At 41.5% G+C, this 24,853-nt stretch overlaps 1 pseudogene; it reads left to right on the top strand.

Annotated features, from left to right (window-relative positions):
- The window catches only part of LOC115142316 (tRNA (guanine-N(7)-)-methyltransferase B-like), a 29,925-nt pseudogene extending 22,036 nt beyond the window's left edge, over window positions 1-7,889 (top strand).
- Window positions 7,890-24,853: the final 16,964 nt, after the last annotated feature.

Raw genomic sequence — 24,853 nt, 5'->3', positions numbered from 1 at the left:
ACTGCAGTAAGAACAAGGAGATCTTGTCCTCGATGTCCAGAGTGGTATCGGCAAGCTTTTCGGGCCATTTTGTTATGTCTGAACATTCCTGTCTGCCAGCCCGTTTGAAGTTGGGTGCACTGTTTGAGTGCAGGATCTTGTTCTGCCTCATGAACGTCTGGAATACGTTTGAAATTCATGTCCGTTACGATTTGCTCAGCCAATGCTTTAATTTTCACGATGCCCTGATGAATTTCTTTTAGCACTGCCCTTCTCAGGTTAGTTGGAATTATAACTCTTGTGCCCCAGACCTTTGTTCCACTGACAGCTCATTCCTCTGTATGTAGAATGATTTCAAGTTGTCTTCAACCGGTTCAGGCCAAACTTCATGATATATTTGTAGACTTTTGAGTTCTTGCTGACCGTGCGTGTTGCTCTGGCTACTTGTGTAGTGTTCAGTGGTGCTTCCTGGAAGAGCTCTGTTAGCAGTGTGTGGATGTGAGCTGACTGCCTCGGTTCCGGCATCACTGGTCTCAGGTAAAGGAAAGCGCGATAAATCAGTGTTGCTCTGGTGTTCCGATTTGCAATAACCAATGCGGTAGTCATACGTTGACAAGATGATGGCCCACTGCCGAATGCGTGCAGCGGCCATTGTGCTCCCCAAACAAGGTAGAGGTTTTTGATCAGTCCATAGGCTGTTTGTTTCTACTCTCCTAACTGCCAAACTTTTCACATTTTACTTTTAAGATTTTTTTTTAATCAAACTCTATTTAACAAGTACACTAACTTCTTAGCTTTGTCCTACACTTAGCTTTGTCCCCGGACGCTTTATCTGGACATGGATATGCAGGACCTCCACCAGACAAAAACGCTAAGTAACACTATGCCTTATCGTTGTACTCATAACATACAGGAGAACTATTGCCTTATGGTGAGGATAACAAGTTGCAAGCCCGGCTTCAGATGAAATCGTTAGGCAAGAGCAATTTAAGTGTAGGAAAGGATTAAACGGAGTCTGTGCCACCAGTAAGTACAGGTGGCTTCTGGAAATAAATGCTGTTGGCATCCTCAACTGGTGTCGCTGATAGAAACTTTTAGAGGAGCATGCGTGTACCAATCGGAGGCAAGGGGTGTAAGTAGCTCCGTTTTGTACCGACAAAACTGTGGTTACATGTACAAACCAGACAACAAAGGTTAAATCAAGCCGCTAAACCTAGTAAATCAACATATCCCCAAGCAACTGGAAAAGCAAACCAATCAGTTTGTAAAACTACACAGCGGCACGAATTACAACAAGTAACAACTTGGAGACACAAACGAGAGTAATGAACAGTTAAATGCTATCCCAGGGAAACGTAGCTGAAATTCTCTCAATGCACACCAAAAACAAATGAACTGCTACAATCTGTGAAAGTAGATGCGCTCAAAAAGAATGTAGCTATCGTGTAAGACATGCACAATCAAGGTGTGCCATCAAGGAGTGCACATGAATGAACAAGACAACAAAAATAGCGATGAACCGGACCAGCAAAAAAAAAAGAGATTGAGACATAACAATATGAGAACGTTGTTGTTACCAGAAGACTAGGAAAAAGGAGATCTTTCCAGCTACTTGGTCAAACTGATATCAGAGGAACTTGACGTGGGTATATCACCAGAAGATCCCTGGAACAATGACATAGAATCGGCGTGGAGCAGAAGAACGCTGAACAGCCATGCATGGTAATCTTCAAACTATGGAACTATCAGACCAAAGTCAACATTCTGAAATGTTGGAGATCAAAGGAGATCAAAATCCAAGGACAGACCATTCTATTCGTCCAGGACCTATCTACTAAGCTGATAAAAAGACACAAGGAATACCTTCCAATCAGACAGTCCATGGACAAAGAAGGGATTAAATATCAGCTCCACTTCCCGGCAGTGCTGTGGGTATGGAATGGAAGGGAATGCAAAGCATGGAATTCACAGGCGCCGATGAAGCCCTAATCAAGCTGCAAGAAACCTTTCCAGTCAAAGGCCTACAAACACTGAGTGTAATGGAGAACTTCCCGGGCAGAGGAGAGTCCCCTGCACCAAGAAGATGATGAAGTGAGAAAAAGCGATGAACATAGTGAGACCTAAGACCCGTTTATGGTAAATTGAGACATTATTTCCCCCTCCCCCCAGTGCAATCTATACTCTACTTTCCCCAAGTAACTGTTCTTCTCTATGAAGTAACGATAGAAGTAACCGATGCCAACGGGCTACATGGACACTGAAAAGACAATTCAAAGGGGGAAATGTAGCATGTATGTTAACTGTTCTCTGTGTGTGTGTGTGAATGCATGTGTGAGGGTGGCATGTGTGAGGGAGGGTGAATATGTGTAAGAGGGTGGGAGAGCAGTTGTGTGGCTGCATTGGGCAGGGTTCCTCAACTGGAGGCCAGTGGGACAAATCTGGCTAGCAATAATATTATTATTTTTTACAAAATGTAACTAACATTCTCAGACACATGATGCAAATAGCCGCAAATACAATGTCCCAAGAAGGAAGTTACCCCACCTAAATAATGCAAAAGTTACTTTTGAACTTAATTCATGAGGAGGGAGAATGCAGGAGACAGTCAACTAATAAAGCTGTCAGCGGACCATTTTGTGGTGCTGAAACGTAAAAGCTGCAAACGCTGCGCAATCAATAGGTGAACAGTGCTTGCAACAATCTTAATTTAAATTTTCAAATAACAAAACTTAATAATCTATTTCTTCCGAGCCTAGGCTTATATAAAACAGCCTACCTCAGCCGGTTTCTATGTGGCTTAAACGTATATTTCACAAGGGAAGAAAATGTAGCCTAATAGAAGTGTTTTTTAAAGTTATTATTAGGCTTACTTACAAAGGCAACTGGCCAAAAATGGAGCATTCTACATAAAACAATAATTTAAAGAAAAAATGTCAATGTCTGTAAATGTCTGTACCGGGAGTCTAGGGATGGCCTGCTCCTGTAACAACAGAACAAACAGAAAATACTGTCAACAGGAGACCTAAATAGCCATAGGACAAGCACTCACAATACTGTTAGTATTTATTAAATAAAGTCATATAGGCTATTAAGTTACTTAAATGGGAAAAGTTGCATTTCTGCTCAGACACGTTCTGGTGGATGTCAAATGAGATGGATGACTTACGTGAAAGCCAGTTCCTGTCGTAAGTCTTGATTGTGTTAATAGAGGAAATGGTGTACTCGCAGGTGTAAGTCGATCCAAACATGGTTAGTTTCTTTATTGTGCTGTATTCCTCTGCGCATGCCACCCAAAACGCACACAGGGACTCGGCACTCCTGAGCGCATTGCTGATTTGGCTCGATGTCTGGAATTCAATCAGCTCAGTTTGAATTGCGGCCTCATCCAGCAAGGGTATTGTTTTCTTAGCAAGGGAGAATTCTCCACCTGGGCGACTGAGAGGATCACGTAGAAACGCAATGATATCCTTGGGCCTGCTGTAGTCTTCAAATCTGGTGGAGAAGTTGTCCCTTAGCTGATTGATGAAATCTTCTATCACTTCTGGGACAATGTTACGGCCTGGTCCCTCTGCCTGTCATTTCTTCAGCGCGCTGAAGTGCAGTAGCCTTCCAGATGACGAGTCCAAATCGAAAAACTCAAGCTTCCTAGTAAAGGCCTCCACATTTTCCCACAATGTCCACGACTGTTTTCCCGCTTCCTTGTAACTGCAGATTTAACCTGTTTAAGTGACAGAATAGGTCAGCCAAAAAAGCAACATTGGAGAGACATTCCTCAATTTCCAGAATGTGAAGGTGATCACGCAGCTCACAGAATCCCTCCACCGCTTTTCCTTCACTCAGCCAGCACACATCTTTGGGAAGCAGATCATCGTGGGTGGCCTCGTCTGATTCTGCCCCTAGAATTTCTAAGCAAACAGCTGGAGTCAGGGCTTTCTCCTATAGAGGAACATATTTATGGAATGGTCTGCCGATCCATGTGAGAGACACCGACTCGGTCTCAACCTTTAAGTCTTTACTGAAGACTCATCTCTTCAGTAGGTCCTATGATTGAGTGTAGCCTGGCCTATGGGTGTGAAGATGAACGGCAAGGTGCTGGAGTGATGAACCACCCTTGCTGTTTCTGCCTGGCTGGTTGCCCTCACTCCACTGGGATTCTCTGCCTCTGACCCTATTATGGGCTTGAGTCACTGGCTTGCTCGGCTCTCCCATGTCGTCCCTAGGTGGGGTGAATCACGTTGTGTCAGGCTTTTTTTGCTATACTCGACTTGAGTGGGTTGAGTCACTGATGTGATCTTCCTGTCTGTTTTTGCGCAGTGGGGAAGATCTTCGTGGGCTATACTCAGCCTTGTGTCAATCGGGTAAGTTACTGGACTGTTGATATCCCTTTGGTGTGAGGGCTGTGCTTTGGGGAATTGAGTGGGGTTATATACTGCCTGGTTGGCCCTGTTCAGGGCTAACTTTGGACAGTGTCCCCCGACCCCCGGTATCTATGCTGCAATAGTTTATGTGCCAGGGGCTAGGGTCAATCTTTCCTATCTGTTGTAATTCTCCTGTCTTATCTGCTGTCCTGTGTGATCTTAGGTACAGTGCCTTGCGAAAGTATTCGGCCCCTTGAACTTTGCGACCTTTTGCCACATTTCAGTCTTCAAACATAAAGATATAAAACTGTATTTTTTTGTGAAGAATCAACAACAAGTGGGACACAATCATGAAGTGGAACGACATTTATTGGGTATTTCAAACTTTTTTAACAAATCAAAAACTGAAAAATTGGGCGTGCAAAATTATTCAGCCCCCTTAAGTTAATACTTAGCGCCACCTTTTGCTGCGATTACAGCTGTAAGTCGCTTGGGGTATGTCTCTATCAGTTTTGCACATCGAGAGACTGACATTTTTTCCCATTCCTCCTTGCAAAACAGCTCGAGCTCAGTGAGGTTGGATGGAGAGCATTTGTGAACAGCAGTTTTCAGTTCTTTCCACAGATTCTTGATTGGATTCAGGTCTGGACTTTGACTTGGCCATTCTAACACCTGGATATGTTTATTTTTGAACCATTCCATTGTAGATTTTGCTTTATGTTTTGGATCATTGTCTTGTTGGAAGACAAATCTCCGTCCCAGTCTCAGGTCTTTTGCAGACTCCATCAGGTTTTCTTCCAGAATGGTCCTGTATTTGGCTCCATCCATCTTCCCATCAATTTTAACCATCTTCCCTGTCCCTGCTGAAGAAAAGCAGGCCCAAACCGTGATGCTGCCACCACCATGTTTGACAGTGGGGATGGTGTGTTCAGGGTGATGAGCTGTGTTGCTTTTACGCCAAACATAACGTTTTGCATTGTTGCCAAAAAGTTCCATTTTGGTTTCATCTGTCCAGAGCACATTCTTCCACATGTTTGGTGTGTCTCCCAGGTGGCTTGTGGCAAACTTTAAACTACACTTTTTATGGATATCTTTAAGAAATGGCTTTCTTCTTGCCACTCTTCCATAAAGGCCAGATTTGTGCAATATACGACTGATTGTTGTCCTATGGACAGAGTCTCCCACCTCAGCTGTAGATCTCTGCAGTTCATCCAGAGTGATCATGGGCCTCTTGGCTGCATCTCTGATCAGTCTTCTCCTTGTATGAGCTGAAAGTTTAGAGGGACGGCCAGGTCTTGGTAGATTTGCAGTGGTCTGATACTCCTTCCATTTCAATATTATCGCTTGCACAGTGCTCCTTGGGATGTTTAAAGCTTGGGAAATCTTTTTGTATCCAAATCCGGCTTTAAACTTATTCACAACAGTATCTCGGACCTGCCTGGTGTGTTCCTTGTTCTTCATGATGCTCTCTGCGCTTTTAACGGACCTCTGAGACTATCACAGTGCAGCTGCATTTATACGGAGACTTGATTACACACAGGTGGATTGTATTTATCATCATTAGTCATTTAGGTCAACATTGGATCATTCAGAGATCCTCACTGAACTTCTGGAGAGAGTTTGCTGCACTGAAAGTAAAGGGGCTGAATAATTTTGCACGCCCAATTTTTCAGTTTTTGATTTGTTAAAAAAGTTTGAAATATCCAATAAATGTCGTTCCACTTCATGATTGTGTCCCACTTGTTGTTGATTCTTCACAAAAAAATACAGTTTTATATCTTTATGTTTGAAGCCTGAAATGTGGCAAAAGGTCGCAAAGTTCAAGGGGGCCGAATACTTTCGCAAGGCACTGTATATATTTCGCTCTCGCTCTCGCTCTCTCGCTCTCTGGGCAGTGAACATGTTTTTTCACTTAACTTAATCTGAAAGTTTCAGTATTGATTATTTTAAACCCAAGAACATGTTTTAGAACAGTAATCTTAGTAAGAAATATGCTAACATAATTGCCATTGCTAGCTAGATAGCTAGTTAAAATGGTTACCTAGCAACAAACATTTGTTTCGTAAGAAGATATTTGAGAATTTCGTAATAAAATCATTAAATCTTACGAACTATCTTATGAACATTTTTTTCTTAAGATGCTTCTTAAGTTTTTGCGTAAGAAGTGTTTTGTGAATCTGGGCCCAGGTCTTTGAACACTACTTTGTTTCCATTTCTGTCTCCCTTTCCTTCAACCCTAGCCACTCAGCCCATCACAATCTTTGCTCTCTCTCTCTCCCACTACTCTCTCTTCTTCCATCTTATCATCTCTCCCTTCTGCTAAATCCTTCTTCCTCCTCTCCTGATTTTGCGTCTTCGACCCTACTCTCCTCCCTTTCCGTAACCTATGACTCGCACAGTCCCCTTTCCACCCGGCCGGTTTGGCCCTCCCCTCCTGCTCCGTGGCTGAGTGACTCATTGCGAGTTTACAGAACAGGATTACGGGCAGCTGAGCAAAAATGGAGGAAAACTAAACTTCCGCAGGACATATCATCCTTTCACTCCCTCCTCTCTACCTACTCTTCATCTGCTAAAGCCACTTTATATCACTCTAAATTTCAAGCTTCTGCCTCTAACCCTAGAAAACTATTTTTTACCATCTCCTCTCTCCTTAATCCTACCAACCCCCCCTCGCCCTCCTCCCTCTCTGAAGATGACTTTTTCAACCACTTTGAAAACAAGGTTGATGACATCCACTCCTCATTCACTCAGCCTATTGAGTCCACTGGTCCCACTCACACATAACTACCCTACAGAACTTGACCTCTTCTCCAGATTAAATCCTGCGACTAGTGAGGTCTAGCCGCCCGATAACCTGCCATCTCAACCCCATCCCCTCTTACCTTTGCTACACCATCTCTGGAGACCTTCTCCCATTCCTCACTTCCCTCATCAACTCATCCCTGACCACTGGCTTCAAAATGGCCCAAGTCACTCCCCTCCTCAAGAAACCAACACTCAACTCATCTGACATCAAAAACTATAAACCTGTATTCCTTCTTTCTTTTCTTTCCAAAACACTTGAGCCTGCTGTCTCTGATCAAGTCTCTCGTTATCTGCCTCAGAACAGTCTTCTTGACCCTAACCGAGACTGCTATTCTCTGTGTTCTGGAGGCTATCCACACTGCCAACGCTGACTCTCTCTCTTCTGTTCTCATCTTCCTATATCTCATCTTCCTTCGACACATGAATCATCAAATCCTCCTCTCCACCCTCTCAGGGCTGGGCGTGTCAAGCTCTGCACACTCTTGGATTGCATCCTACCTGGCAGGCCGCTCCTACCAGGTGATGTGGAGAGGATCTATGTCTGCACCACATACTCTACTGGTTCGGTTCTTGGCCCTCTCCTCTACCCTCTACACCAAGTCACTCGGCTCCGTCATATTCTCTCATTGCTAAGTGGATGACACTCAACAACTTCTCTCCTTCCCCCCTTCTGACACCCAGGTGGCGACGTGCATCTCTACAGGCCTGCCTGATATCTCAGCTTGGATGTCGGCCCACCACCTCTAGCTCAATCTCGACAAGACTGAGCTGCCTGCCTACTCAAAGACCTCTCCAGCTTCACCGTGTCGCCCTCCCAGAGTGTGAAGAACCTTGGTGTGACTCTGGACAACACCCTGTTGTTCTCTGCAAACATCAAAGCAGCGACTCCTGCAGGTTCCTGCTCTAGAGTACAACCCTACCTCACACAGAAAGCAGAGCAGGTCCTAATCCAGGCATTTCTAATTTCTAACAATTGCAACTTGCTGTTGGCTGAGCTCCCCACTTCTGCCTTCAACCCCTGCGACTTATCCACAAGACTGCATCTTGTCTGGTTTTCAACCTTCCCAAGTTCTCCCATGTCACCCCATTCTTCCGCACACTCCACTGGCTTCCAGTCGAAGCTCGCATCCACTACAAGACCATGGTGCTTGCTTACGGACCAGCAAGAGGAACTGCCCCTCCCTACCTTTTAGGCTATATTCAAACCCTACACCCCCACCACTAGTCTCTTGGCCCTCCCAGTCCAAGTTCTTCTCTGTCCTGGCACCCAAAAGATGGAACCAGTTTACCCCTGAAGCTAGGACAGCAGTCACCGCCGCAAAATAACTAAAAAGCATCTGCAAAATTACTGGAATGTACATGTAAAATGTAAAGGATCGTTTTTACTTACGAGTCAACTAAGACCTGATCCCTTGTTAAGTTCTTTGCATTTGTTGAAGGTATCCTATTCCTGTTGTTTCCCACGTCAGGTCACCTGGTCTCTCAGCAACCTGTACAGTGGCATTAGAACTGTGCTCCACTGTGGACAAAACATCCATAGTAGTTAACAAGACCCGGAAACGTCCTCCGCTCCTTCACATTGGTAGGCGGAGGTGCCCCCTGGGTGGCTTTGATTTTCTCTGTGGATAGATGGATTCCTCTGCTATCCAACACATGACCTAGATACTCGATACATGTTTTCCCAAACTCACATTTTGACCTTTTTACTAAGTCTGTTCTCCAGAAGAAGTTGCAGTAGCTTTTGAAAGTTCCTCAGGTGCACCTTTTCGTTCTGGCCTGTGATTAACAGATCATCCAAGTAAGCGACTAGATCAAGACCTTTCATCAGATTTTCCTCAGGTTTGATTTGGATAGTTGCTTTAATGTCTATCTCGTTCTTGAATACTTCAGCATGCATCTCCAACACTTCCTGAATAGATTTAGCATTTTCAAGCATTTATTTAAGTTGTACTCACATGCTTAATTTGTTTCCAGTTCAGCTTTTGTATCCAGTTCTTTCCACATAAAGCTGGTCCAGAACATTTACCAACTATGAGTGGTAGATCCTCACTTTGATCCTCATAACTCAGTTTTACAGTAAACTGTCCCATTACAGCAATGTTCTGTCCTGTATAAGTCTTTAGGTTGATGGCTGCATCCTCTAGTGGCAGATGTGGAAATACACTCATACAGTTCATGTGAAATTATGCTGACTGTAGTGATGCACGGGTTGACCTATGTGGTTATGTCAATGAAGGGCGGGTAGGTGGTGGGCGGATTGAATAAAGAGAAAAGAATACCTTTAAAAAATCCATAAATGTATAATTATTGTGCAATTTATATCTATAGGCTTAATTTATCCTAAAATAATGAAATTATTATTAGCATTAGTGCATAATAAGCTTAAGCTTTAGGGCCTAACTGTACGTGCAGCAAATGGCCTACACGCCAATCGCCAAATACTTGTCACGCCCTGACCTTAGAGAGCCTTTTTTATTCTCTATTTGGTTAGGTCAGGGTGTGACTTGGGTGGGCAAATCTATGTGTTCTATTTCTTTGTTGGCCAGGTATGGTTCCCAATCAGAGGCAGCTGTCTATCGTTGTCTCTGATTGGAGATCATACTTAGGCAGCCCTTTTTCCCACCTTCAGTTGTGGGATCTTGTTTTTGTTAGTTGCTGTGTTAGCGCTACAATACTTTACGTGTCGTTTATCTTTCTTGGTTTTTTTGGTGTTCATTTAAATAAATTCAAAATGTACGCTGCACCTTGGTCTAATTCCAACAACGGACGTAACAATAATTTTGGCAACAGGCAGGAAAATCGATCCACGGAGACAGAAAGGACAAGGTCAAAGTTTAATTCAATAAGAGAAGAGCTGCGAAATAGAGTTGAAAATAAAGAGAAGGGATGGTCTGAAAAGTCATGTTTGGGAAAGATTTGGTGAAGTGGTACCGGCTATGTTATGTGTGATGATTGTGAGGTGCTATACATATTCAACAGTCAAGTCAAATTCTACAGTCACAAGATTAAGACTTCTAATAGGCAGATATCATGTCAAGGGAACTGTAACCTCCTGTTCAGATGGGTTAAATGGAAATGGGTTAAATGGACACTGACTGTAGGTCTATAATCTCTCACATAGTCATAATATTAACTCCCGCAGAATTAAGCATTTCTTGCAGTAAAATGATACACCAAATATAGCAACATTTTTACTAAATCATTTCTGCTTCAGCATCTTGCAAGAATGTGAATGTACAGTTAGCACCTCTACACACGGTATCTATCTTTATCAGAATAATAAAAGCTGATCATTTTCACAGCTTTCTATTTCCTTGCAACCGGTGAAACTGATGTCATTCCCATTTTATTTGTTATTGCATTTTCTCCCCGGTCCCTAATAGTGTTTGCTCTGCGAAAGAAGCAGAGATCACAGATAACTTTACTGATGTCAATTAGATTGAAGAATTCATTATATTGATTTATGGCACTATTTTGGTGAGCAAGGTTTTATTTAGTCTTCTAGGGCAAAATATATAATGAGAGAAGAGAAGCAGCATGTATCTAGTTATAGACTAGTTGACTAATAGCCTACCAAATGTTGTAAAATATCAGATGAAACAGCCTGTCCAAATCTGGCAAAAAACTCCTGCCACCCTGCCATCTGACTGTAGCCTACAGCATTCAGTGAACACAGATGCACGCAGCATGTTACATCAACCAAAAGCCCAGCTTGTCCAGCTGGCATTTGAAAGGGACCCGGCAAGTACATTTCTCCAGGAAAGAGAATTAAATCAGAGACTTCTCATGAGGTTCAACACAGCACTGAGGAGGCTGCAACTCTTGGTACTGTAATGGTACTGTAAACTACAACCTTTATGGCCCTGGCCATGATGATTAATTCATTGATTTTCCCTAAAACAGCCTAATGATTTTTGAATGTAATGTATCGTGCTTTTTACTTCCATGCATATTTTAGATTGATCTGTGATTGTTTTCCTATTTGTTTTGATAGTTTTTCTATGGCATATAATCAGACATTCCAAATTCACATAATGTCATATAATGTGCTTGATACATAGTGCCTTGAAAAAGTATGCATACCCCTTTTGTTGTTGCAGCCTGAATTCAAAATAGTTTTTTTGTTCTCACCCATCTACACACAATACACAATAATGACAAAGTTAAAATATGTTTTTTTTTAAAGTTAGCGAATGTATTGAAATTGTAATACAGAAATCTCATTTACATAAGTATTCACACATGATGTCACATTTTGGCTTCCTGGGTAAGTCTCTATTTGACCATTATTACAGTGCATTTGGCAAGTATTCAGACCCCTTGACTTTTTTCACATTTTGTTACGTTACAGCCTTTTTCTAAAATTGATTAAATCGTTTTTCTCCAGCATCAATTTATACACAATACCCCATAAAGACAAAGCAAAAATAGTTTTTTAGAAATTTGTGCAAATTGGTCAATAACAGCTGGTGTCACGATGTATTGCTCGTCTGAGGTAGAGAACCCCATGATAAGCTGTAGACCACCCTATCTACCAAGAGAGTTTTCATCTATATTTTTCATAGCCGTCTATTTACCACCACAAACTGATGCTGGCACTAAGATCGCACTCAACGAGATGTATATGGCCATAAGCAAACAAGAAAATGCTCATCCAGATGCAGCGCTCCTAGTGGACAGGGACTTTAATGCAGGCAAACTTAAATCCGTTTTACCTAATTTCTACAAACATGTCACATGTGCAACAGAGGGGGAAAAAACTCTAGACCACCTTTACTCCACACACAGAGATGCATACAAAGCTCTCCCTCACCCTCCATTTGACAAATCTGACCATAATTGTATCCCCCTGATTACTGATTACAAGCTAAAACTAAAGCAGGTAGTACCAGTGACTCGCTCAATACGGAAGTGGTCAGATGATGCGGATGCTACGCTACAGGACTGTTTTGCTAGCACAGACTGGAATATGTTCCGGGATTCATCCAATGGCATTGAGGAGTATATCACCTCAGTCACCGGCTTCATCAATAAGTGCATCGACGACGTCGTCCCCACAGTGACTGTACGTACGTATCCCAACCAGAAGCCATGGATTACAGGCAACATTCGCACCTAGTTAAAGGCTAGAGCTGCCGCTTTCAAGGAGCGGGACACTAATCCGGACCCTTATAAGAAATTCCGCTATGCCCTCAGAGGAACCATCAAACAGGCAAAGCATCAATGCAGGACTAAGATTGAATCCTACTACACGGCTTTGACGCTAATCGGATGTGGCAGTGCTTGCAAACTATTATGGACTACAAAGAGAATCCCAGCCGTGAACTGCCCAGTGATACGAGCCTACCAGATGGGCTAAATGCCTTTTATGCTCGCTTTGGGGCAAGCAACACTGAAGCATGCATGAGAGCACCAGCTGTTGCGGACAACTGTGTGATGACGCTCTTCGTAGCAGATTTGAGCAAGACCTTTAAACAGATCAACATTCACTTGATCCTAATGATATAGGCCTAGGTGCAAAACAGGCAAGGTGCTGGAATAAAAAACAATGTGTAGGGTGTAGAGAGTGTTGGTTTTACAAGTTTACTCACTCTGGATTATCAGTACTGCATGTGTTCTTGGCTGTCGTGCCTTGGCTGTGTCGGAATCGATTGTGAGGTGAACTTGAGTATGCCTTCCCATAAGGGTGCGCCCGGGGTTGGCTTGCGGTCGGCTCTGGCACAGCCATTGCACTATACAACAGGATATAATGTGATACCTAAAACAAATTTTTACCTGCAGTTATTAGCGGCCGTTAGAATCTATGTTCCTTTTTCCTTCCTTTTTTTTGTCAGAATATAACAGGATATACATGAAATATGTCTTGCATGTAATGGACATTAAAAGAAAAGGACTGGTCTTGCGATATATTTAGGTTATCTTTTTTTCATATATATATATATACAGTGCCTTGCGAAAGTATTCGGCCCCCTTGAACTTTGCGACCTTTTGCCACATTTCAGGCTTCAAACATAAAGATATAAAACTGTATTTTTTTGTGAAGAATCAACAACAAGTGGGACACAATCATGAAGTGGAACGACATTTATTGGATATTTCAAACTTTTTTAACAAATCAAAAACTGAAGAATTAGGCGTGCAAAATTATTCAGCCCCTTTACTTTCAGTGCAGCAAACTCTCTCCAGAAGTTCAGTGAGGATCTCTGAATGATCCAATGTTGACCTAAATGACTAATGATGATAAATACAATCCACCTGTGTGTAATCAAGTCTTCCTCCGACTTCAGGAAACAGCAGAGGAGCACCCCCCTATCCACATCAACGGGACAGTAGTGGAGAGGGTAGTAAGTTTTAAGTTCCTCGGGGTACACATCACGGACAAACTGAATTGGTCCACCCACACAGACAGCGTGGTGAAGAAGGCGCAGCAGCGCCTCTTCAACCTCAGGAGGCTGAAGAAATTAGGCTTGTCACCAAAAGCACTCACAAACTTTTACAGACGCACAATCGAGAGCATCCCGTCGGGCTGTATCACCGCCTGGTACGGCAACTGCTCCGCCCACAACCGTAAGGTTCTCCAGAGGGTAGTGAGGTCTGCACAACGCATCACCGGGGGCAAACTACCTGCCCTCCAGGACACCTACACCACCCGATGTCACAGGAAGGCCATAAAGATCATCAAGGACAACAACCACCCGAGCCACTGCCTGTTCACCCCGCTATCATCCAGAAGGAGAGGTCAGTACAGGTGCATCAAAGCAGGGACCGAGAGACTGAAAAACAGCTTCTATCTCAAGGCCATCAGACTGTTAAACAGCCACCACTAACATTGAGTGGCTGCTGCCAACATACTGACTCAACTCTAGCCACTTTAATATTGGAAAAATGTATGTAGAAAACGTATCACTAGCCACTTTAAACAATGCCACTTAATATAATGTTTACATACCCTACATTACTCATCTCATATGTATATACTGTACTCTATACCATCTACTGCACCTTGCCATCTTTATGTAATACATGTATCACTAGCCACTTTAAACAATGCCACTTTTATATGTTTACATACCCTACATTACTCATCTCATATGTATAAACTGTACGCGATACCATCTACTGCATCTTGCCTATGCCGTTCTGTACCATCACTCATTCATATATATTTATGTACATATTCTTCATCCCTTTACACTTGTGTGTGTATAAGGTAGTTGTTGTGAAATTGTTAGGTTAGATTACTCGTTGGTTATTACTGCATTGTCAGAACTAGAAGCACAAGCATTTCGCTACACTCGCATTAACATCTGCTAACCATGTGTATGTGACAAATAAAATTTGATTTGATCTTGATTTGGTTACTTCTCAGAAAGTATTGAGCTTTTAAGAGGAGTAAAACAAGGCTGTGCGTTGTCTCCATATCTATTTATTATGTCCATTGAAATGCTAGCTATTAGAATTAGATCCAACAAGAACATCAAGAGGTTAGAAATCCAGGGGATAAAAACAAAAAGTGTCAATGTATGCTGATGACTCTAGTCTACAATCTGGATCCCTGCAGTCTCATTGAAGATCTTGATCACTTTTCTAGCCTCTCTGGATTAAAACCTAATTATAACAAGTGTACCATATTACGTATTGGATTGTTTAACAAAGTGTTTACACTACCTTGTAGTTTACCAATGAAGTAGACATACTTGGTATTCACATCTCAAAAAATACAAATTAACTTACCACAATTAATTTCAATAGAAAGTTAGCACAAATAGATATGATTCTGCAACCATGGAGAGGTAAATACTTGTCTATTTATGGAAAAATCACATTGATTAACTCTTTGGTCCTATCACAGTTTACTTACTTACTAATGGCATTGCCTACCCAGATTTGTTTTTAAAATCATATGAGTAAAAAATATTTCATTTGATTTGGAATACTAAGCCAGACACAATTAAATGTGCCTATTTATATAATGAATATGAGTTTGGGGGGCTAAAATTATTAAATATTAAAGCTTTAAACCTCTCCCTAAAAGCTTCACTCATACATAAATTATACTTAAACCCAAAATGGTTCTCCAGTAGATTAAGAAAAGCTCATCCTTTGTTCAAAAATGGCTTTTTTGCCTTCATACAGATTACAACTTCTCATTTCCGACTAATTAAAAATGACATTTTGTTTTAAAGTATCACCGTTTCATAAACAAGCCATACAAAGCTGGTTACAATTTCAGTTTTATCCTCCAGAAAAGATACAACAAATGTTATGGTTACACTCAAATATATTGATTAAAAAAAACATTCTTTATGTCAAACATGTTTAAAACTGGTATATGTATTAATGATATTATGAATAGAAATGGAGGAATTATGTCACATATGCAGTTATTGAAAATATATGGGAATATCTGCTCAATCCAAATTTACAACCAACTGATTGCAGCACTACCACAAATATGGAGGCAAGTGGAAAAGGGAGAAGGTAGGGAACTTGTTTGCCTGCCATATATTAAAGATACAAATTGGCTGAAAGGAACTCCATAAATAGAAAAATAGAAAATGTTGACAGCTGCCCCTTACAGGTTGCAAAATAAATGGGAGAAGATTTCCGTGGTACCAATTCCATCGCACATGGTTAATGAACTGGTACAAAAAACTACACTTGACTCAACGCAGAGTTTTTCAATTTAAATTATTGCATACAATTCTTGCCACCAACAGAATGCTATATATATGGGGCATACAACAATCTCAGCTCTGTAGATTTTGTTGCAAAAGAGAAAGAATTAAAATATCACTTATTCTGGTATTGCCAATATGTAACTTGTTTCTGGTCACAGGTTCAAGAATGGTTAAAAAATCACAACATGCACTTAAAAGGAACCTTATAAATAGCAGGGTTTGGCAATGGCTTTCCAGATCGCCAATCAATAAATAATGTAATAATACTCGTAGGAAAGGTTTTTATCTTCAGCTCATAATCTCATAATCTGTGGATAATATACGATTAGAAATATTCTAACATTTTGTGATACATCACAGCACAAAAAGATATGGCACATGGAAACCAAACAAGGGTGGTCTATGGTGATAGGTGGGATGGGTTGAGAGTGTCTGAGGGTTGGGATTAAAGAGTTTGTTTTGTAATGTATTGTTGCTATATATAAAAGTACCAAAGAGGACATACCGCCCCAACAGATCCACAGATCCTTTAGCTCGGTGCGGATGTTGCCTGTAATCCATAGCTTCTGGTTGGGATATGTACGTACAGTCACTATGTCACTAATACCATGGAGCTCATTGAAAAGGCCTCAGCGAGGAAGGCAGCCATTTTCCATCAGAAGAACATCTGATCCACAGAGAGGGAAGTTGGATGTGGCAGTTGTTGAAGCAGTAGCCAAAGGTCAATCAAAGTCCAGACAATCTGCAACTAGGAAAGCTTTGGCTTGTTCACGGAATATGACTAAGAATACAAACTACAGATACAGTTTGCAAAATTATTTGGGGTCTGTAGAAAACTCTTAAGGCAAGCTTAAAAAAAAGCCCATGTGGACGACATGTGGTCCAGTACATTGAAAAAAACAGTCCCCGTAGTCTGAAGCAAGTGCCTGGCACCATGAAGTTGCATTGCATCAAAACAGTCAAGGATGGGTTAGTGGCAACCAGAAACCTCAGCTGCTACTATGACTCTTGTCACCACGGGATTGGAGTCTGTGAGAACGGATTACGTTGAGCAATGGAGACAGGTGAAACGTCATAGTCTGCGTGGGAAGTAACACTTTGCTTAAATTATGTAAATCATGTTTGATATTAAATTACTTTCAATAACCTCATGTAATTCTTTGTTTCCATACCAGAACTTTGAAAGAGATCTTTGATTTGAAAGAGATGCCAGAGACCAGATGTACCAGATGACAGTGACCAGATGAATAACAGCATCTCTCTCTCTCACACACACACACACACACACACACAGTGTGCTGGATGAGTATTGATGGTAGTGGTGATAAAGAGATCTAATAATGTCATAAAGCCAGAGAACATGCTGTAAATTAAAATAGGGTATACAGTGTAACACACACAAACACAATGCTCGAAGAGTTTACTGATTTATATGCATTTCATTATTGTCAATGATGTTCTTGACAGAACCCATTGTATTATATCAACTATTTAAACAAATGTATAGGAATGCTGTATATTTTTCATTCTTCAGGAATGTTTAGCATGGCTCAATGACAGGGAAAATGACTAAAGAGCAAATAGACTTGGCTACTAGGCATGACAAGTAAACGTGGTATCCATGTTTCATGTGACAATTTGAATGACATGTAGATGTTTTGTTATTGCTAGGAGGATTTATGGTCTCATTGTGCATGTCTAGACTTTTATTTCTATATCACATCCGGCCATGATTGGGAGTCCCATAGGGCAGCGCACAATTGGCACAGCGTCGTCTGGGTTTGACCGAGGTAGTTGTCATTGTAAATAAGAATTTGTTCTTAATTGACTTGCCTAGTTAAATTAAGGTTACATTTAAAAATGTAAAAATAAATAATAAACTACACATGGAAAGCTGCAAGAAAATAATATTTAAATGATTATCAAACCATTTAGAAATGCTGACCCTGAGGTCACACATTGGCCCCTTTATTTAGAGAAATCTAGACTTGGTTTCCTCTATTGTAAATCGCTCCTCTTTCACCCCAGCTGCTAAACTAACCCTGATTCAGATGACCCTCCTACCCATACTACATTAAGGAGACGTAATTTATAGATTGGCAGGTAAGGGTGCTCTCGAGCGGCTAGATGTTCTTTACCATTCGGCCATCAAATTTGCCACCAATGCTCCTTATAGCACACATCACTGCGCTCTATACTCCTTTGTAAACTGGTCATCTCTGTAAACCCATCGCAAGACCCACTGGTTGATGCTTATTTACAAAACCCTCTTAGGCCCCACTCCCCCATATCTGAGATACCTACTGCAGCCTTCATCCTCCACATACAACACCCATTCCGCCAGTCACATTCTGTTAAAGGTCCCCAAAGCACACACATCCCTGGGTCGCTCCTGTTTTCAGTTTGCTACAACTAACGAGTGGAACGAGCTGCAAAAAACAGTAAAACTGGACAGTTTTATTCAAAGACTCAATCATGGACACTCTACTGACAGTTGCAGCTCCTTCTTGTGATGTATTGTTGTCTCTACCTTCTTGCCCTTTGTGCTGTTGTCTGTGCCCAATAAAGTTTGTGCCATGTTGTGTTGCTACCATGCTGTGTTGTCTTAGGTCTCTCCCTTTATGTATTGTTGTGGTCTTTCTCTTGTCGTGATGTGTGTTCCCATTTGAAGAGGCTACAGTGCGCCTCCGGTAGTATTCTGTAGCATAAGAGCAATGAGTGATAAATTCCAGATTTAGTCCGTTAGGCCAAACGGTACTATTTATGTAGGTCAATATTAAATTCTAGAGCCAGAAAGGTTAGAAATTAGAGGATAGATCTTCGGTGTTCGAGCTGAAGTATTTTTGTCCGCCTATCGCACTACAACAGTGTGGACTGACTACAGGCATATCTGTATTAAATACCGTGTCGCTCCGGTCAATATAACGCTAGCAAAGTATGCCGAAAGGTTTAATGTGAGACGTCACTAGTAAACCCACCCTTTCCATGGTGAGAGGACCCTATTTTGTGCTTAGAACGTGATATAGCTGGCAAGAGAGGCTAAGCTAACAGAGAGGGAACATTTTTAACTTCCTGTGTTCCGTTTAAATCCCTCTGCCTTGTGCGACGGAGTCCCGCTCTTTGTACTTCCGTTTGATTTCAGCATTCAGCATCACTGGTGGTGAAGAATCGCAAGTACATCTCTTAGAAAAAGTGTTGGAAATCCAAACGTGGATCACGTTAAAATAATCCAGCAATCTCAATTGCTTGGGTATTATCGTCTCATTCAATTTATTAATTTAAATTGTCGGACATACCTTTCTAGGTTCTTACAATTAAATGAGACACCTTAAAGTTTGCAATTAGTAACCTAGATGAACCAACTTCCCAGGTGAATTTAAAGTTTAATTCCCAGATAGCCTATACAGGTTTGATTATAAATTAAATTTGATCAATCAGTAAAATCTGCTTCTGCAAAGCACAATCAATCAGTCCCGTCTCCAGCGGGAATCCCATATGGCTTTGGCCTGAGGGGAAAGTGTACCATAGTGGTAAATGTACCTAACATTATCGTTATGATAATCCAGCAATCTCAATTGCTTGGGTATTATTGGGTCTCATTCAATGTATTTATTTAAATTGTCGGACATACCTTTCTAGGTTCTTCCAGTTAAATGAGACACTTTAAGCTTTGCAATAGTAACCTAGATGAACCAACTTCCCAGGTTAATTTAAAATATAATTCCCAGATAGCCTATCCAGGTATGATTAATCATTATCATTGATTAATTCAATTTGCTTTTGAAAATCAATTCATGTCCAACTTCCACAGTACTGTCCAGTACTGATGGTTCATTAACATCTATAAATAGATTTAAAAAATCGTCTTTGCAGCTCCCAATATATTCCAAAACCAAACTTTGGAAAATTAGGAAAAACATTTTTTTTCCCTTTCAAATGTTCTAATAATGTGCAAGCTATCAGAGGGGGTAGTCCCCACTCGCCCGCTAATTACTGAACCTTCACCTGCAAATGGATTGATCTCTGACCTCAGCGATACCAACCCTAATTATGCAATTAGTGGAAAAGCAGACAACAGCGCTTTCCAAAATCAACCATCGGGCGCAGGCCTCGTAAAGGTTCTCTCCAGTCCTGATGTCTTGCCACCCGAGATTGGCATCTGTCCAATACCGCAGTGCACAGCTGAAGCATGAGCAGGTAATGGTAGACAGAAAGGGACAGGTGGAGAGAACCGGGAAACCAATGACAAATGCAGAAAAGGGAAAATTCTGCTAGCTATGGAACTGCGCTTGAAAACTGAACAATTAAATGTAATTGCAAAAAAGTATGACGATGAACAAGCACAAGCTCTTCAACAAAATCGTCTTCTAGAGAAACAAAATCATATGCTACAGGAACAACTCGATTTAGCCAAAACTAAATACGATGACGTTCACGCCAAACTAGATATATCTGAAGAGTTATCTACAAACAGGAGCGCTCAACTTGATAACCTGCATGCAGTTTTGTTGAACGTTACTCAAAGTAACATGGTTCTACTCAAAACGCTGCAGACCAAAGACGATCATTTAATGAACACAATGACAAAGTTGGATGACAAATAAGCAGAACTCATTGAAGTCGCTGACCAAATGAATGATGAGAGAACTCAGGTGATGAAAATGGAAATATTGATTTCTAAGCAAGCGGAGGAAATGTCATCACTGAATCGCTCGCTCCGTACTCAAGACCTCTATCTGAAAACCATGACAGATAAGTTTGAGACCAAATTGAGCAAGTGTGACACTCACGTGTCCAAAATCAGTACTCTAAGTGCTCAAGTGGACTCTGCAATGCAGCAGAATACCACTCTTAGGTACCATCTGAAGGAAGTCCAGAATGGTCAAACTCTACAGCGTGACTACCAATCCAGGCAACTGGAGCCCTGTACTCACAGGAGCAAAGACGATAGGTTTCAGACCTTGCCTCCGTCATGTGTCCCTCAGTCTTCTCATCTTGGCCATTCGGCACTGAGTAATATTGCGCCTCTTGGCCAACAACAACAAGGCTTGGCTTCTCCTCTTGGCCTTTCGGCCCCAATCTCTCCACAGGATGAAGCCAACCCTCTCCGCCCGCTTGGCGCGGAATACCTTGACAAACTCATCAAGAATTTCCCCACCTTTGACCCCGTTCCAGGTCAGCCAAACGATACTGAGACATTCCTAGCTGACATAGAGGACGCGTTGGATGGCTACCCAAACGCTACGGGTTCTGACAGGGTTTACCTGTTGAAGCGAACGTTGAATAGACACGTGACAAGGTTCATTATTCTACAACAGCAACACGTGCTAAACGACTACGCTAAACTTGCCACAGCTTTGAAATTATAATTCAGTGGTTCTGTGACTCGCAAACACGATAGCTCACTGGCTAACACCGTCAAACAAGCTCGGAACAAACACCCACAAGCTTACTATCATAGGCTTCGTTCAGTTTACTTTGGCCTACTCACTGAAACAGGCATGGAAGACCTGTTACCTTTTAAACAAATGTTCCTGTCGAACATGTATCCTACCTTCATTACCTACTTGGGCCCTCCCGCCCACGTTGGCTTGCCTAACTTACAACTCAGAGAGCTTGCAAGCACAGCTTTTGAGGCATCAAAAGTTCACAACGCTAAGATCCCTGACCACTCAGTTTTGAAGTTTGACCAGGAGCACTCACTCCAGTCAGAGGGTGCATTATCAGGTATTGGAGCGTTAAGAGATGACGCACAACAACAGTTTCTACCACGAAACCATGATTCCAATAACCTCCGTGGTCGAAATAACTGTGAAGTACGTTGCCATCAACATGACTACCGCTACAATCGACCTGTTCGCTACGTTCCTGCACCCAACCCACACAAAGTGTCAGAGCACAAGGGTAACAAAGGGTTGAAGGATGATCAAAACGTAGACCAATGTTCTCCGGAAGTTCCACTACGGGAAGAACTAAAGCGAGAACAATTTGAGAAAAGGGTCAAAGATAAGTCACAAGGACTAGACGAGGAATTACCGGACACCAGGTCCGCAGGAATTAACACCCATAGCAAGGACGTTAAAGTTCTAATTTCACCTCCCTGACCAAGGCTCTTCTCCCCCGATTTCTCAGTTTGGCCTGGTTGACAGCTCTAAGAAGAGTCTTGGTGGTTCCACTGTGTTCTTGGGGACCTTCAACGCTGCAGAAATGTTTTGTTAACCTTCTCCAGATCTGTGCCTCTACACAATTCTGTCACGGAGCTCTACATAAAAAATTTCGACCCCATGGCTTGGTTTTTGCTCTGACATGCCCTGTCAACTGTGGGACCTTTTATATAGACAGGTGTGTTCCTTTCCAAATCACGTCCAATCAATTGAATTTAACACAGGTGGATTTCTAAAAACCTGTTTCGCTTTGTTATTATGGGGTATTGCGTGTAGATTGAGAATTTTTATTTATTTAATCCATTTTAGAATAAGGCTGTAATTTAACAAAATGTGGAAAAAATGAAGGGGTGTGGTGAATACTTTCCAAATGCACGGTAAGTACATGTTGGGATAAAGGGTTTTCGTGCCAAATAAACTTGTCTTCCAGATAACCCATAAATAGACATGCATAGTCAGGAGGTCAAATGCAGCCCATAGCCACACAATGATTTTGTAAATAGTATCAAATAGTAACAATGTATATACATACAGTTGAAGTCTGAAGTTTACATACACCTTAGCCAAATACATTTAAACTCAGTTTTTCACCATTTCTGACATTTAGTCCTAGTAAAAAGTCCCTGTCTTAGGTCAGTTAGGATCACCACTTTAGTTTAAGAATGTGAAATGTCAGAATAATATTGAGAATGACTTATTTCAGATTTGATTTATTTCGTCACATTCCCAGTGGGTCAGAAGTTTACATACACTCAATTAGTATTTGGTAGCATTGCCTTTAAATTGTTTAACTTGGGTCAAACATTTCGGGTAGCCTTCCACAAGCTTCCCACAATAAGTTGGATGAACTTTGGAATATTCCTCCTGACAGAGCTGGTGTAACAGAATCAGGTTTGAAGGCCTCCCTGCTCGCACTCGCTTTTTCAGTTCTGCCCATACATTTTCTATGGGATTGAGGTCAGGGCTTTGTGATGGCCACTCCAATAACCTGACTTTGTTGTCCTTAAGCCATTTTGCCACAACTTTGGAAGTATGCTTGGGTTATTGTCCATTTGGAAGACCCATTTGTGACCAAGCTTTAACTTCTTGACTGATATCTTCAGATGTTGCTTAAATATATCCACATAATTGTCCTCCCTCATGATGCCATCTATTTTGTGAAGTGCACCATTCCCTCCTGCAGCAAAGCACCCTCACAACATGATCCTGCCAACCCTGTGCTTCAAGGTTGGGATGGTGTTCTTCGGCTTGCAAGCATCCCCCTTTTCCCTCCAAACATAATGATGGTCATTATGGCCAAACAGTTCTATTTTTGTTTCATCCGACCAGAGGACATTTCTCCAAAAAGTACAATCTTTGTCCCCATGTGCAGTTGCAAACCGTAGTCTGGCTTTTTCATGGCGGTTTTGGAGCAGTGGCTTCTTCCTTGCTGAGCGGCCTTTCAGGTTATGTTAATATAGGAATCGTTTTACTGTGGATATAGATACCTTTGTACCTGTTTCCTCCAGCATCTTCAAAGGTCCTTTGCTGTTGTTATGGAATTGATTTGCACTAAAGTACGTTCATCTCTAGGAGACAGAACACATTTCCTTCCTGAGCGGTGTGACGGCTGCGTGGTCCCATGGTGTTTATACTTGCGTACTATTGTTCGTACAGATGAACGTGGTACCTTCAGGTGTTTGGAAATTGCTCCCAAGGATGAACCAGACTTGTGGAGGTCTACAATTTTTTTTCTGAGGTCTTGGCTGATATCTTTTTATTTTCCCATGATGTTAAGCAAAGAGGCACTGAGTTTGAAGGTAGGCCTTGAAATACATCCACAGGTACAACTCCAATTGACTCAAATGATGTCAATTAGTCTATCCGAAGCTTCTAAAGCCATGACATCATTTTCTGGAATATTCCAAGCTGTTTAAAAGGCACAGTCAACATAGTGCATGTACATTTCTGACCCACTGGAATTGTGATACAGTGAACTATAATTGAAATAATCTGTCTGTAAACAATTGTTGGAAAAATTACTTGTGTCATGCACAAAGTAGATGCCCTAACCAACTTGCCAAAACTGTAGTTTATTAAAAAGAAATGTGTGGAGTGGTTGAACAACGGGTTTTAATGTCTCCAACCTAAGTGTATGTAAACTTCAACTGTGTAATATATATACACTGCTCAAAAAAATAAAGGGAACACTAAAATAACACATCCTAGATCTGAATGAATGAAATATTCTTATTAAAAACGTTTTTCTTTACATAGTGGAATGTGCTGGCAACAAAATCGCACCAAAAATGATCAATGGAAATCAAATGTATCAACCCATGGAGGTCTGGATTTGGAGTCACACTCAAAATTAAAGTGGAAAACCACACTACAGGCTGATCCAACTTTGATGTAATGTCCTTAAAACAAGTCAAAATGAGGCTCAGTAGTGTATGTGTATATATATACGTACAGGAGGATAGTTGCCAGGTTCAACAAAAAACCTGTAGAATGTGTTGTGTCCCCTCCCTGTTCCAAAAATAACTTGATTCCTCCAGTCTTTTGTCATATTTTTCAACATCTAGGGCGATGAGAGATATCCAAGTAAACATCACACATTTTGAATTGTTTTATGAAATCGCCAGTGCCTCTCAAATATGAGGGCAATTGTCTTATACTAGGGCGAATAACTTCAATTGGGGGAGTTAGAATAGTGGAATTACACAAGGTTCAATTTTGAAATTTGGTAGTGCATCAGCAGTTTTCCTCGTGTCAATCACTGACAGTCACTCAATTAGCCCATGTCAGCTAACATTTTATAGATTGATAGGTAAGTTAGTCTAGCCAGCTATCTAAACATTTGGAGCAATCATGGCTGAGTAATCAG

This window comes from Oncorhynchus nerka, linkage group LG15 (assembly GCF_034236695.1).
Source record: "Oncorhynchus nerka isolate Pitt River linkage group LG15, Oner_Uvic_2.0, whole genome shotgun sequence".
NCBI lineage: Eukaryota > Metazoa > Chordata > Actinopteri > Salmoniformes > Salmonidae > Oncorhynchus > Oncorhynchus nerka.
The sequence above is the reverse complement of the archived record's forward strand: the minus strand, read 5'-3'. Positions and strand labels throughout refer to the sequence as shown.